The sequence below is a fragment of the Gymnodraco acuticeps genome, unplaced genomic scaffold, assembly GCF_902827175.1.
Source record: "Gymnodraco acuticeps unplaced genomic scaffold, fGymAcu1.1, whole genome shotgun sequence".
NCBI classification, from domain to species: Eukaryota; Metazoa; Chordata; class Actinopteri; order Perciformes; family Bathydraconidae; genus Gymnodraco; species Gymnodraco acuticeps.
This window is the reverse complement of record NW_022990398.1, coordinates 3280844-3294722: the sequence shown is the minus strand read 5'-3', so window position 1 is coordinate 3294722 and position 13879 is coordinate 3280844.

Sequence of the window (13879 nt, the reverse complement as noted above, 5' to 3'; positions counted from 1 at the left end):
AAGGAAGGAAGAGAGAAAAAACTTGAACTCTAGGCCCCCCTCTCGACTCAACACACACTGACACATGAAAACACTTGAGCTACTCCTTTTTACCTCCACATTTCCATTGAGTTTTGCAGACCCTGAAATGTGTATGTCTATACAACACACTCTCACTCCCTAAGCGTCCAGGAGCGACGTTTGGTCAGTGTCCGTGGCGTCCAGTTGTGACGCTCCTAGGCTCCTTCAGCGTCATAAAGGGACGCAAATAGCTTTCAACTGATTGCAATGTATTCCCATCTGCGGCGGGATATGACGCTCATGGAAGCACGGCATTCGTTTGTGTCGGCTGCCCTTAAAGGCAATGTGAGCGTCCATTCCCATTGGATAACGGAGAATTGTACACCCGGAAGTAAGTATTCCTCTTACTGTCGATTGATTTTACAGTGATATCTGCACTACTCATCGACTAAAAAACACCAGATTATCCTTGTTAATTACACAACATTGATTGGTTTAAATTGTGTGCAATGCTTTTGTATTTTTCCCCTTCGATTCGGAGAAACAAATATTTTTTCGGAGTAAAGGATAGCAGAAGACACTACACTACCCAGAATCCCCAGCTATCGTTTGGACTACACCATGTGCTCTGTTTGACAAACCCCGTTTTTTTTCACCATTAATTCCAATGGCTGGCGTCTATGTCACGTGATCTTCAAATTTCTCCCTGCAGAAAAAAAAAACATGGCCGAACTTCGTTTTATTCTCGGTGGAAAATGCCTATTTTAAAGTTAGTTTGGCCATTAAAATGCGTTTTGATGTCATTTGATGCGAGAAATATGAGTTGTTATTTCAGATTATGTGTGCAGTGGATGTACATGATCTTTAGTTTGCTAGTTATTACGAAGATTACTTCAGGAAGTTTTCATTGTTACCAAGGTGGTTGCTAGGGACGCTGCTATCGATATTATTTCTGTTATGTTGTGTAACTGTTTAATGGTGTTATCTTTATTGCTACCCCCTTCCCCGTCAATGTATAGTGTTGGTCCACAGCGCAAACATATTAGTTTAACAAAATCCGCATCTAAAGATAGCCTACGTTATTTCCCCCTGTGCAATTCCAGTCTCACATCTCACAGCACATCGTCATTAACAAATACCGGAAACAGACCGAAAACATTTAAAAAAAACATGAGGAACTGAAAACGTGAGGTGGGTCATAAATATTTCAGCCATTAAACAACATCTTACATTTCTTTTCACACAATACGTCTCCTTGCAGTATCAACAGTAATTCGGCTGACTTTTATATTTGATCCAATTGGTAGATAGGCTGTATTTACACCATAAAGGTGCACAGCTGATATAAAGGGACACCTAGTGGTTAAAGCATGTTATTGAATTTCATTATTTTTATTATTAGATATTAATAGGATCCCTATAAAGTATATTCATTACTCGTTATTCTCTATTAATAGTTAATTAAATATTGTATATAATGACTATTTTGCACATCCCTTTCAAGATTTCAAGATTTTCTAAGGTTTATTGACATATCATATAGGCCTACACAACTATGGTGTAGTTCTGCATTGAATGAAAAACTTGGGTCGCAGGTTCCTCAATAGTGCATTACAAGACATCTATCAATATTTGTGCATACCTCCAGCAATGTTAACTATGTTGAAGCACTTATTTTAACTGATATTATACATAATGTATTATACTCTTATAAGATGTATGTAGATATTTCATCTCCGGCCTTGTCAGGTATTGAACAATCAATAAATAAAGAACACAGAATTGTTAAATATAAAACACAGAATTTGTGTGATTATTATATAATCATTACTAAATTATTTACAAATAAACACCACTGCATATTTACAACTGTTACACATGCTGATGTAACGCAAATGTTCCAACTTGGGATCAATAAAGTATATCTTATCTTAAGCTGATCGATGGCTACTGCCATATTTGCAAAATGTGCCTCTGAACCTTGACAAGTGGATGTTTCAGGCTTATCAATTAATGTAATGTAATGTAATGTTATCAATTAACAACGGGGGTCACAAACATAAGACCAGCTGTTAAATAAAGCTCTTCTGACCTTAGCTGGCATGTGTGTATATATTAATGCTGCCCATTATGGGCACAAGCAATTTTCACCCATTTATTAATTATATGTTTTACATTTGAGTGTTTCCTATCCCCTAAACCTCCAGGGATGTACACAGTTTAATACTGGCAACTTCTTATTATGGGAAATACGAAAACGTGTTTTAAAACTACAACTCCCAGTAGAGACGTGCCATAGATACAGAACATGTTGCGAAACAGAATAGCCAGCATCAGAGCCATAGAGAGATAAGAGTTACGACACTCCCATAGACCTCCGTTGTAAAAAATGGCGGCGCCTACTTCCGGGGTATGGACATCGAAATAGTTTAAAATATTGTCATTTGGGCGTTGAACCCTATGGTTGAACCTCATTCACTTAAATTACGGCGCGTCGATTAGTTCCAGAGGTAAGTTGCTGAAATATCGAACTCTTTTGAATTGTCAACTGTCTATATTGTATCAGAGGCCCTTTATGATGCGTATACTGGTCTTCATTTGTATATGCACAGCGTAATTATCTATATTTTATCTTGGTTGTTACAACCAATTTAGCTAGCATTGCCTGCTAGTTAGGTCAGCTTTGAAGGTAAGATTTCAGTAATGAATCGCTAGCAGCTTATATATCAATGATGCTGGGTAACTAACAAGCAGGATTTAGATTGATTATGTGTTTTTATTGTTATTTTGGTTTTTATCCGCTGAACCTGACCGTGTCAGCCATCCTTAGTCGGCTTTTTCTGTATGATATGACTTAACTGCTAGCACTAGTAGAAATGAAGTGGCGTTTGTGATAAATATTTCATTTAATATTTCATTGAATTTTGGGATATACTAACATTTCATTATGTGACATGTTGACTGTACTTTGTTTTTTTTTGTACTGTTCCGTATTAACTCATACTGTACAACTAGCCTAGCGCTACTTTTTAATGCTTGATGGCATGCTAGGATAGATTCCTTTGTATTGTAATATACACACTAGTTTAATGATTGTTCTTCAAAGGTATTATTCAGTCTTAAACAAATAATAGCCTACTGAATAGGCTACTCTACAGCAGTGAATGAAGGATGAGCCTTTTAGCAACTATACTACGGACGTGACTGCCCTGGCAGTGACAGCAACATAGCCTGCTTGTGCCCCTCAAAATATCGTTAAATAACAAAACTTATAAATAGTGCCAATCCATACAAAGTGTAACCACATCATGTAAATAAGAAAGCAATCTTTAAAAAATAACAGCGTTGGTTTAATCTATGACTATTTTGACCATGTTTGTGCTGTTTTTGCCATAGAGAAGCATTGCAACGGAAGTGCGTTTTGAACTATCCCGGCATACATAAACCACGTGACCGGCTGGCGGCGACATCAAAGAGTGTCGTAACTCTTATCTCTCTAGGGCTCTGGCCAGCATGTGTAGTTCTGGGGACGGGGTGGGGGAGGGGGGGACGCGGTGGACCCGTTCAGATCCAGTTTTGGACAGTCTGCCGTGGTTCCATCCCATTTCAAGTGCTGTTCGAGAATCGGCGTAACCCTCGGAGCAAACTCTCCAATCACAGAGCTTGAGGACTATCACAGGGTTTGTTAAACAGAGCACATGGTGTAGTCCAAACGATAGCTGGGGATTCTGGGTAGTGTAGTGTCTTCTGCCATCCTTTACTCCGAAAAAATATTAGTTTCTCCGAATCGAAGGGGAAAAATACAAAAGCATTGCACACAATTTAAACCAATCAATGTTGTTTAATTAACAAGGATAATCTGGTGTTTTTTAGTCCATGAGTAGTGCAGATATCACTGTAAAATCAATCGACAGTAAGAGGAATACTTACTTCCGGGTGTACAATTCTCCGTTATCCAATGGGAATGGACACTCACATTGCCTTTAAGGGCAGCCGACACAAACGAATGCCGTGCTTCCATGAGCGTCAAATCCCGCCGCAGATGGGAATACATTGCAATCAGTTGAAAGCTATTTGCGTCCCTTTATGACGCTGAAGGAGCCTAGGAGCGTCACAACTGGACGCCACGGACACTGACCAAACGTCGCTCCTGGACGCTTAGGGAGTGAGAGTGTGTTGGTCTATTCCACTGAATTGCGTTGATGAGATATATGATTTGAAGGCATTACTTGTAATTAAGATATTCTTCAAGGGCAAGCTTGTCTTGTCTAGTCTACACTATTTAGATGACTCAAATAATGACTCCTTCTCTCCTAAGCTCGATAAAGGTCTCCATTAAGCTTTTGACATTTTCTCATCTGACTATTTGGTCTTTTGCAAAGGGAATACAAAAGAAGAATGGCTGCTCTAGGCACTAATACCTATTTAGGGGAATGTTTTCTTCTCCTATATGAAAAACATTTCAAAGACGAAAACAGCCTTCTGAATATAACATTTCAAATGGTTACTCAAATCCCACATGAGTCTGTGAAACAGTATTCACAGTTATTGTTCTGAGATCTCAGAGGTTTCCCACCAGTCTGGCTTATAATTCACCTGCCATAGTATATTCAGGAACGGTTTAGTGTTGCTCTGCCTCTGGGAAAAGCGCTTGTCCTAAAGCACCTTTTGTGATTTGACTTTTTTCCATTGCCTGAATATGCAATTCAGGCAGAAGACGCTGAGCTGCTTATGATATCCCTCAATATATCAATCAGACCTTTTCAAATTAATTTCAATGAACATTGTCTCAGACAGCTTAAAGCTTGGATGGCCACATGGACGCTCTCCTGCTTGTCTTGTGGTCCTTACACACCAAGACGATTTTCGGCGTCGATAGATGTCTGGCCGTCGATAGATGTCTGGCCGTCGATAGATGTCTGGCCGTCAATGAGTGTCCTGTCGTCCTACTCAGATTGGTGTGTCCCGCGGCCTCCCCTTTGTGTCTTTTCGGCGGTGCCGACACCTTCCGCCGCCGATTCGGAGTAGGCTGTCAGTAAAAGGCTATTGGCTAATTAAATCACTCTGATTGGCTTTTCAGCTTAGCGAATCAGTGCATGAGAAGCGAAACGGAAGTGAGGGACCCAAACAAACGATTAAGAAGGCAAATCTGAGATTGAATTCAACTCCAGCTCTCGACACAGGTTCGGGAAAGCCCCATGAGCTTCTCGCTGTAAAGTGAAAATGGAACGCACACGCTATTTGTTGTTTGTTTATATCACGCAGTCTGTTCTTCTTCTCTCGGTGTATCACGCAGTCTGTCTTCCGGTTGTTGCCTCTTTTGAATGACGAATAAACACTACCGCCGCATGCTGGTAAGGAGAGTTATTGCCACTCACACATGCGCAGTTCGTACGTGCTACTTGGCTGTCGGCTGAAGTCTTTGCGGTGTGTTCCAGTGCGACTGTTGGCCAAGACGCAGGAGACGTGAGGCGACACAACAGTCGGGTCCGTCGGGACGTGTTCTTTGGTGTCTGATTGGTGTGTAACAGGTTATATAAGTATCGGTAGTTAGAACCAACATGCATGCTTTAAGCCCAACAGAGGTCCTGTCCTAATAGACTAAGCCAAATAAACCAAGGGGGAGATATATAGTGCCCGTTGCTGATCCTGATGGTGGTGCTACAAAGCTGGAACAGTTTGATGTCAGTGGGCGTACATCTTTTATTTTTTTACTCATTCTATCAGGAAGGCAGAGCCTGACAAAGCATAAAGTTGCCCCTGTGAGCCGAAGCTGCTGACTAGCATGGAGAAGAGCACACAAACACACGCACACATTGTTAATAGCTTTAGGAGAACTTTTAGTGATTGGCATTATTCCATAACCCTGAAAGGAATAGTTTCAAATCCAAAACTTTCTTTCTTGCCAAGGATTGATCGTTATGACATTTTAGAGTTGTAGTGATCTTCTAATCTTACTCTCTGCAAGAACGTCAAAAGTCTCAACATTATTGTTTTAACCTAAGCTGTCCCCCTATAACATCTACACATGATTATATGATCTCAAATCTACCATCAATCTATCCCATAAAAAGTCCCTGGATATAGTAACAGCAAACAAATAGCTAGTAGTGTATTCCTTGTCACTCAAAATATATGTATCCTTTTGAGAAAATAATTGCTCAAAAGATAATGTCTGGCATTGTGTTTTCCTAATAAGCAATGCAACATGATTTCTACATTAGTATTTACAACCATATATTACCCTTTAATTAATTGGAACTATCAAGTCATTATCCAAACTAGGAACGTGAGAGTGTAGAAAGCGATCTCATAGAACATGCACCCATTTACATGAAGATCAAGCTCCATCCCTGCTCTGTATTACTTAATGCATACACATAGGAACATTCTCACACATTTCTGCTCTGATACAAGAAAACACACACACACACGTTCCAAAGTTCCAGTTCTTTAATTCCTAAGTTTTCGTCTCAGGCTGGCACACACGGATGCTTCGGTATCAGAGAGTTGCAGACTAGCACTCAAACTGACACAGCCAGAGAGAAAAACTCAGAAGGAGTTCTCATGCTGCTGCCGAAGGGGAGGGAGAAAAAAAAAAGAGTATGGGGGTCATGAGCAGGAGGCAATCAGAATGAGTTTGACAACAGAGTAAAGACTACAAGAGAGGAGATAATAAAAGCGATGGTGAAGGAGAAACAAAAACAAACTGACAAACGACTATTTCTTTAGAACACCATAGTAAAGTGGATTTATTGAAGTCTGGGGGAAAGTTAGAAACTGGAGGGATCTTGAGTCAGCGAGGCATGTCGATGGTGGGCGACACATGAGGAGGGTAATCCATTTAGATGCTGCAGAGCATGTCATCGGATTCAATAAGGTCTCATTGTGCCTCACACATTTTTGGCAGTAATAAGGAGTCGTTCAGAACGTTTACTTCTCCACTTTCCAGGTTGCTCTTATTCAAAGGCTTAAAATGCTGCTAATGACACCTATTAACGTTCAATCTGTGTTCAGCTTTTTTAAGGGTTTGCCAGTGGTGTGTAGAATAATGGTCCCTCAAGCTTTCAACCATTATGGGTAAAATCAACAGTAATTGACACCATTTTACAACATATAACATATATAAATAGTTCACTGTTTTTCTTTTTGCTCATAGTCTTTGCTCTGTTTTGTTTTGACAAACCTAGCCTGTATTTTTAGTGTACATTATGGATAATGGAGCTAAATCATTGATAATTCTCCATTGTTTTTGTTGTTAATGTTATAATTCCTACTGATGCAGATTTAAAAAAAATGCACCATAGAAATGCATAGTTTTAGTTTTTCTTGTGTAGCTTTAATAGACTATTATAATAATCCTTGTATATAAAACACAAAGATGTGTTTAAGTGCTATGAATAAATTAAAACATATTGCAACCTCTACCTGGGTTTCAACTCTGTCTTTATTGCATATATTTTTGTAACAAGATTGGGTTCAGTCTCTGACTGTTTCTTCTAGAAGGAAAATAGGTTATTATGCCATCAAATCCAAAACCAGGATGCATCCAAATGTAATATCCTATCACTTGATTAATCTGATAGAAGCATTAGTTTATCATCAATCTTTAATCTTGAAATGTGTCTATCTGGATTAATTTATTCTCAATTAAGATGGCTGCTGCAAATCCTGTGTAAGGATTCCCAAATTGCATCATACAATTTTAAAAAGCAAATCATGTTTTTTGGCCGGCCATATTACCTTCTCTTGCCTTTTGATATTTGGTTAGAGTGAAGACCTTGAGAGAGGAGAGCTTGTTGATTGGTGAGGGTTAAAGGAGATTCCCACATATTTTTTTGTTATTTCTGTTGCACAGGGGGGTCAACTTCTTTTGACACGGCAAAGTACTTTTCTGATTGCATTAAATAGTTTGTAGAGATTAAAATTGCTTTCTCACCAGTCTGTGAGAGCTTAATTATTGTATTTCCGTGCATGAGCAGCAGATCCTGGCTCTTCATATTAACCATGCCCACCTTTACTCTCTATTCAGTTCCTGTATTGACCTTCAAAAGACACTGGTTTTGTTCTTATCGTCTGATGAGAGTTCTTATTGTGTGGCCAAGGGCTGTAATTGATTATGGATGAAGATGCACTGTAATGTGGGTTTAACTGATTCAGTGATATCTGAGGTTAATTTGCTTAATGCTTCAACATTGTAGTTTTGATTCAGTCAAACTTTGTTTCAGCATTATGCATGATCCCTCCTCTGATAATGCATACCCAGCCCTTTTTTCCAAGAACATAAATTCAACTAAACTATATGAAAACAAAATACAGAGATCATTCAATTAAGGACAAAAGCAAGCATTGTCAAAACCCGAACAAAACAAACTAAAAACCTACATCTTTAAGTTCCACAATTATAAAAGGTTGCAGTCTAAGATACTTACGAAGTAATTAAAGGAGCATAGTGATGTAGTTGCCTTGACACCTCCTGCTCTGCACAAACATCAGGGCACATCAATAAAGGTTGCACACACCCACACATTAAGAAGGAACATGCACTAACACAGATAGACACAGATACAGAACACACCCAACCACACAATCAGAGCCTCCTTATCTTGATTTATGTAGGAACATGACCTCTATTGGCACAGCAGTCAGTAGCATGCTCTCCTGTGTCATTAGATCAGTGGACCTTACAATCCTCCAGCCAAGCCAGCCCGGTGGCACATGAGGAAGAGGGAACAGGGAGCCTATCTTGACACAGGTGATATGTGAACCGACCTAATTTAACCATAGAGATACCAATAGTTCCAATAGTACCAATAGTAGTAGACAAACGCAACACATACACAAAAGTCTTGATTGTAATCAAACCTGTCTAGCAAGTCAGCAACAGCGTCCCAAAAACACAGTTTAAAATAAACAGAGAGTAAGAAAGAAAATAATTAATCACATTTCAGAATGTGGAGCAAGCAAACACTTACAATTGCTTGATTAAATGACTAACATAATGAATCTAACATCACATTTCAGTTTCCAAACTATTCATTCATTGATGTATTTAAAAAATATATATATATCATGCAATTCAACACAGAATACATGATACTAAAAATACACATTCATTCAATGTGGGCCATTTTCCTTCTTTTTTTCCCCAAAGAAACATTCTTGTTGCTGTTTTTAAACCTAGCTTATGTAGGCCATCTTTTGTTTTGATCTTCTGAGTTCGCAATAAGGAATAAATGATCAAAACACGAGTGGACATGTACCATACATCATGTGTCTACATGTACACACAAACCAGCACACATACACAATGGTACTCTACATCACCACCAGATTTTCTATTCATAGTAATGGGTTAGGCTGGAACCCAATGGAGAGGAACAAAGAGATTTCTGAATATAACTAAAATGGGGACATTTCCACAGCTCATATCATATGTTTCCAGGGTGCAGCTGGAGGGGAATTAACTGTACTGTCAGATTTCATTTTTTACTTAAAGGGGACCTATCATGCAAAATGCACTTTTGTATGTCTTTTATACATGAACATGTGTCCCCGGTGTCTGGGAACTCACCAAGTGTCAGAAAACACAACCCTCTCTCTTTTCCTCCATACCCAAATCTCTAAAAACGGGAATGCAACGGAGCTGATTATTATTTGAATTGTTATGACATCAGAAAAGGGGTGCTCCGCCTATATGGGCAACTCTCCACCTATCAGGCGAATGAGAGACCACTCGAAAGCGCTGGAGACGCTGTAGTACATATGCCAGGCCTGTAAGTGTCGCTGTAGTCTGCCACAAAAGCAGAATCAGCGCTTACAAAAACAGGGCTGGAAAAGAGCAAATAGAACGAAATGAGGCATGGCTAAAATGCTTAATCTGTTTAGTATTTTGAAAAAAAAACTTCACAGACATGTTTTATAGTTATGGCCCTACAATATATGTTTCAAATATAGCATGATAGGTTCACTTTAAAATGACTTTGCTGCCAAAGATGTGCCTTTTTCACATGACACATGGCCCTATTTGAAACCAACAGGATTCAGCACCTACACTACATAGCAATCAATTCACTAAAGAGAGAACAAGTCAGTGGTGGTCCCGTGTGGGTGTGATTCTAATCCATAAACTGTAATGCATGCTCTCTCTTCTCCCATCACACCAGTCACTGCTCCTATGGGATAGGTTGAACACAGTCTGGGATATTTAAAAAAATTGTGTAATTATAAAAAACAATTCAAAAACCATGTTCCCATGTACCATTACATGTTTAATTTTCCATTATAAAAAGCAAAGGTACCATACACATTTGCTTCTAAAAGTAATAAAAAGGCACCTTCAACACTGAAGTGGCAAATATATTTCTTGTCACACACCGAAAACATTGTATATGGTAATTGCAGGGTCTGACTAAACGTATTGGTGCTGATGTCTATCAATCAATCAATCAATGTTTATTTATATAGCCCAATATCACAAATGTTACATTTGTCTCAGTGGACTTTACAGTTTGTACAAAATATCAGTATGACAATATCCGTCTATTTATCTTATCCATGTCACTAGGCTTTGATAAACTCTTTGAACAAACAGCACAACAAGACATTATTCTCTCCAGAGGAATTAAAGTGTCTGTATCAACGGACACGATTTACAAAGTCAGAAAAGGAGATTTAAAAAAAAAAGAGATAATTCCAAAAACAAATGTAGCATATATTATGTTCACTTTACTGTAGTGTCATTTTCGGGCACCTAGTAAGGATGCCACCTGGGCGCCTCCCTAGGGAGGTGTTCCAGGCACGTCCAGCTGGGAGGAGACCGAGGGGTAGACCTAGGACCAGATGGAGGGATTATATCTCTTCACTGGCCTGGGAGCGCCTTGGGATCCCCCAGTCAGAGCTGGTTGATGTCGCCAGGGAAAGGAACGTTTGGGGCTCTCTGCTGGAACTGCTACCTCCGCGACCCGACCACGGATAAGCAGGAGAAGATGGATGGATGGATAGTGTCATTTTAGTTCTAAGAACCATCATTAGAGTAGATTATTCAGTTTCAGTCCCCCTACTACATACATATATACACGCTTATTTAAAATACTAAGCCATGACTACTAAACTTTGTTTTCAAAATACCTGTTATTATGTATGCCAAATGATTGTTACATTATGGTGGCATTGCTGCGAGACAAAAATAAATTGTAACCATTTAAACCGTGATAATTTCAAACTGCATGGTTTACCAGCTGAGTGGATGAAATGTTCGACAATAGAGGTGGAAAATTGAAAGAACAATATGCAGTCAGGAACCCACCTGAGTGCACTTATTCAAGTCCGCCAGCATGCACCGAGCCATTCAGATTTAGTTGCAAGACTGTAAGCATCTTCATACAAAAGATTCACTAGAATACACACCAAAGCAATTATGGAGATTGTTGAGTAGAGAGAAAGAAAGAGAGAGGCAGAAAGAAAAATAACAAACACAAGAAAGGCAGAAATATAAAGGTGTTATGCACCTAGAATACTGATGAGTGATACTGTTAAAAATAAACAGCCAATCAACATGTCAATGACAAAGGACAATATATTTTTTACAAAGCACTGCTGTTATTTATTTCACAAAAAACAGCTGAAAATAACTGACTCAAGTCAATAGTGAACAATGCTAACCTAAAATGATGGATCTCGAGACATAATCAATGTTAAAGTATTTCAGAACCTTTCCTTTTCTTGTCTATGGGCTGTTAATACCTCATTCACACCAACGGTGTTTCAGGGCCGGTTCGGAGCTGGAGCTTGAAAAGCACCGGGTTTTCCTGTTCACACCGCAGCGGAGCAGCCTCTTAGCTCCGGAATCCGGTTCGAATCAAGCACCAAAAAATTGTCCGGCTGGAGCAAAAGCACCGCATACGTCACGCTTACGTCGAGGCGGGGGCAGGGGCGGGATCAACTCCTGAACAACAACAAAAAGCCGGCGTTGTATCCAGTTTGTACACAACGATGGAGAAACTTAACAAGCAGCAGTGGTCCACTGAAGAGACCAGCAACTGGGAATCTGGTCTCCCGAAGAGGTACAGAGGAAGCTGGAGCACAATCGGCCATTGTTGTTGTTGTCGGTGTCAGCTGTGAGGGGTTTCCGTGCGGTTTGGCTTTATGAAGCAGGCACGCAAACGGCTACGTCATGACGCAAACAATGACGCAATGACGCAGCACCAGTCGGACTCTGGGCTGTGAAAAGAGCCGGAGCTAAACCGAAGAACCGGTTCTGAACCTGAAAAGCTCTAGCACGGAGCTTGAACCGGAGTTGCGTTGGTGTGAATGAGGTATAAGACTCTGCTTTGTGTTCCCTGTTGTAATATGTGGACTTGTTTCCATAGTTACTGGTGATTGGAGCCTAATTTATTTCACTAACAAGAGCTAACCTGGTTCGAATAATTCGGCTGGATTCGTCGATAGGAGGGGAATGAACATAGAGATTGAAAGCAGACATGTGCAGAGCAGCTATAGGCTCAAATATTCTCATTTTCCACTTAACTTGCGATGTTTCCGTGTTCCGTTGACAAAGGGGTTTAATTCAAAACTGTTTGCTCTGACCCAGGAAACAAAGATTGGTGAGAAAAATTCAGTGAATAAAAGTACCGCTGAACCTTTCATCTTTTCCTTTTTATCGACCTGTACATTGCAACATGCTCCTTGAAGATACTGTAACATTTGCACTTTTTAGGTCTTTCACTTTTCAATGGAAAAGTATAAGCCAAAGCCTCTTTTCACCTAAATTACCTTAACAAAAGTGGAACCCTTTAAAGGTCTCCTATTATGCTATTTGTAGGCATATATTATGGGTCTCAGAAATATATAAATATATAAAAACATGTCTATGATGTGTTTTGCTCAAAATTACCAAACAGATGATGCATTTTAGAAATCCCTCATATCCCTCTATTCCAGCCCTGTTAGAGAAACGCTGATTTTGGGTCCTTAGCTAGAAAATAAAAGAAAAAAAGAGGAGGGCGAGCTTGTGCCAGCACAGAATTCTACGAGATACTCAGCTAAATGCTACCGGGAATAAATGCCATATCGTGTTCCAAACCACATCAAGGATTATTTCTGAAACAGTATGGAGCTCAAATGCTTTTTCTCTCGCGGGTTCACCTCTAGGTGAGTTCCTTTTTTTATTTTCTGCTTTTTTACACAGGTACTCTCTCCAGTACAGGTTAGCGTGCTAACGATGCTCGCTAATGTAAACAAAGACCATATTACGCCTAAAACACGTCGGGATTGTTACCGATAGCAACGTTTCTAATAGTGCTGTGGGTCCACATTTCCGATATTACGTCATATCGGACGCAAATCTGGATCAGCTCCGTTGTACCCACGTTTTTAGAGATTTGGGTACGGAGGAAAAGAGAGAGGGTTGTATTTTCTGACACTTTGTGAGTTCCCCGACACACCAGGGACACATATTTATGTATAAAAGACATCAAAAAGTGCATTTTGCATGATAGGTCCCCTTTAAGGTCAGATTGTCCTTCAAATACAAAAACTCATCATAAGAAGAAAATCCAGAAAGCTTGTTATGTTTTTTGCAGGCAACATGAATCATAAAAAAGGCTTACACTGCTTTAGGTATATAATGTCATGATGAATCATCAAAAGATGGTAATGCTGCATCTTGCAGGAGGCCATGAGTGTGTTCTGTTCAGCATCCTTCTACCTGCATTCTTCAAAATGTTTTGTTCTTTCTGTTTGTTTAAACGCTCCTGTGAAGTCTTACTCCCTGTCTGAAATGCCTGGCTAACACAAAATGAAGGGAAATTACTTTTCATAAAATGCCATCGAGAAGATAAGAAAAAAAAGAAAAGCCCTGAACCATCTCTATAATGTT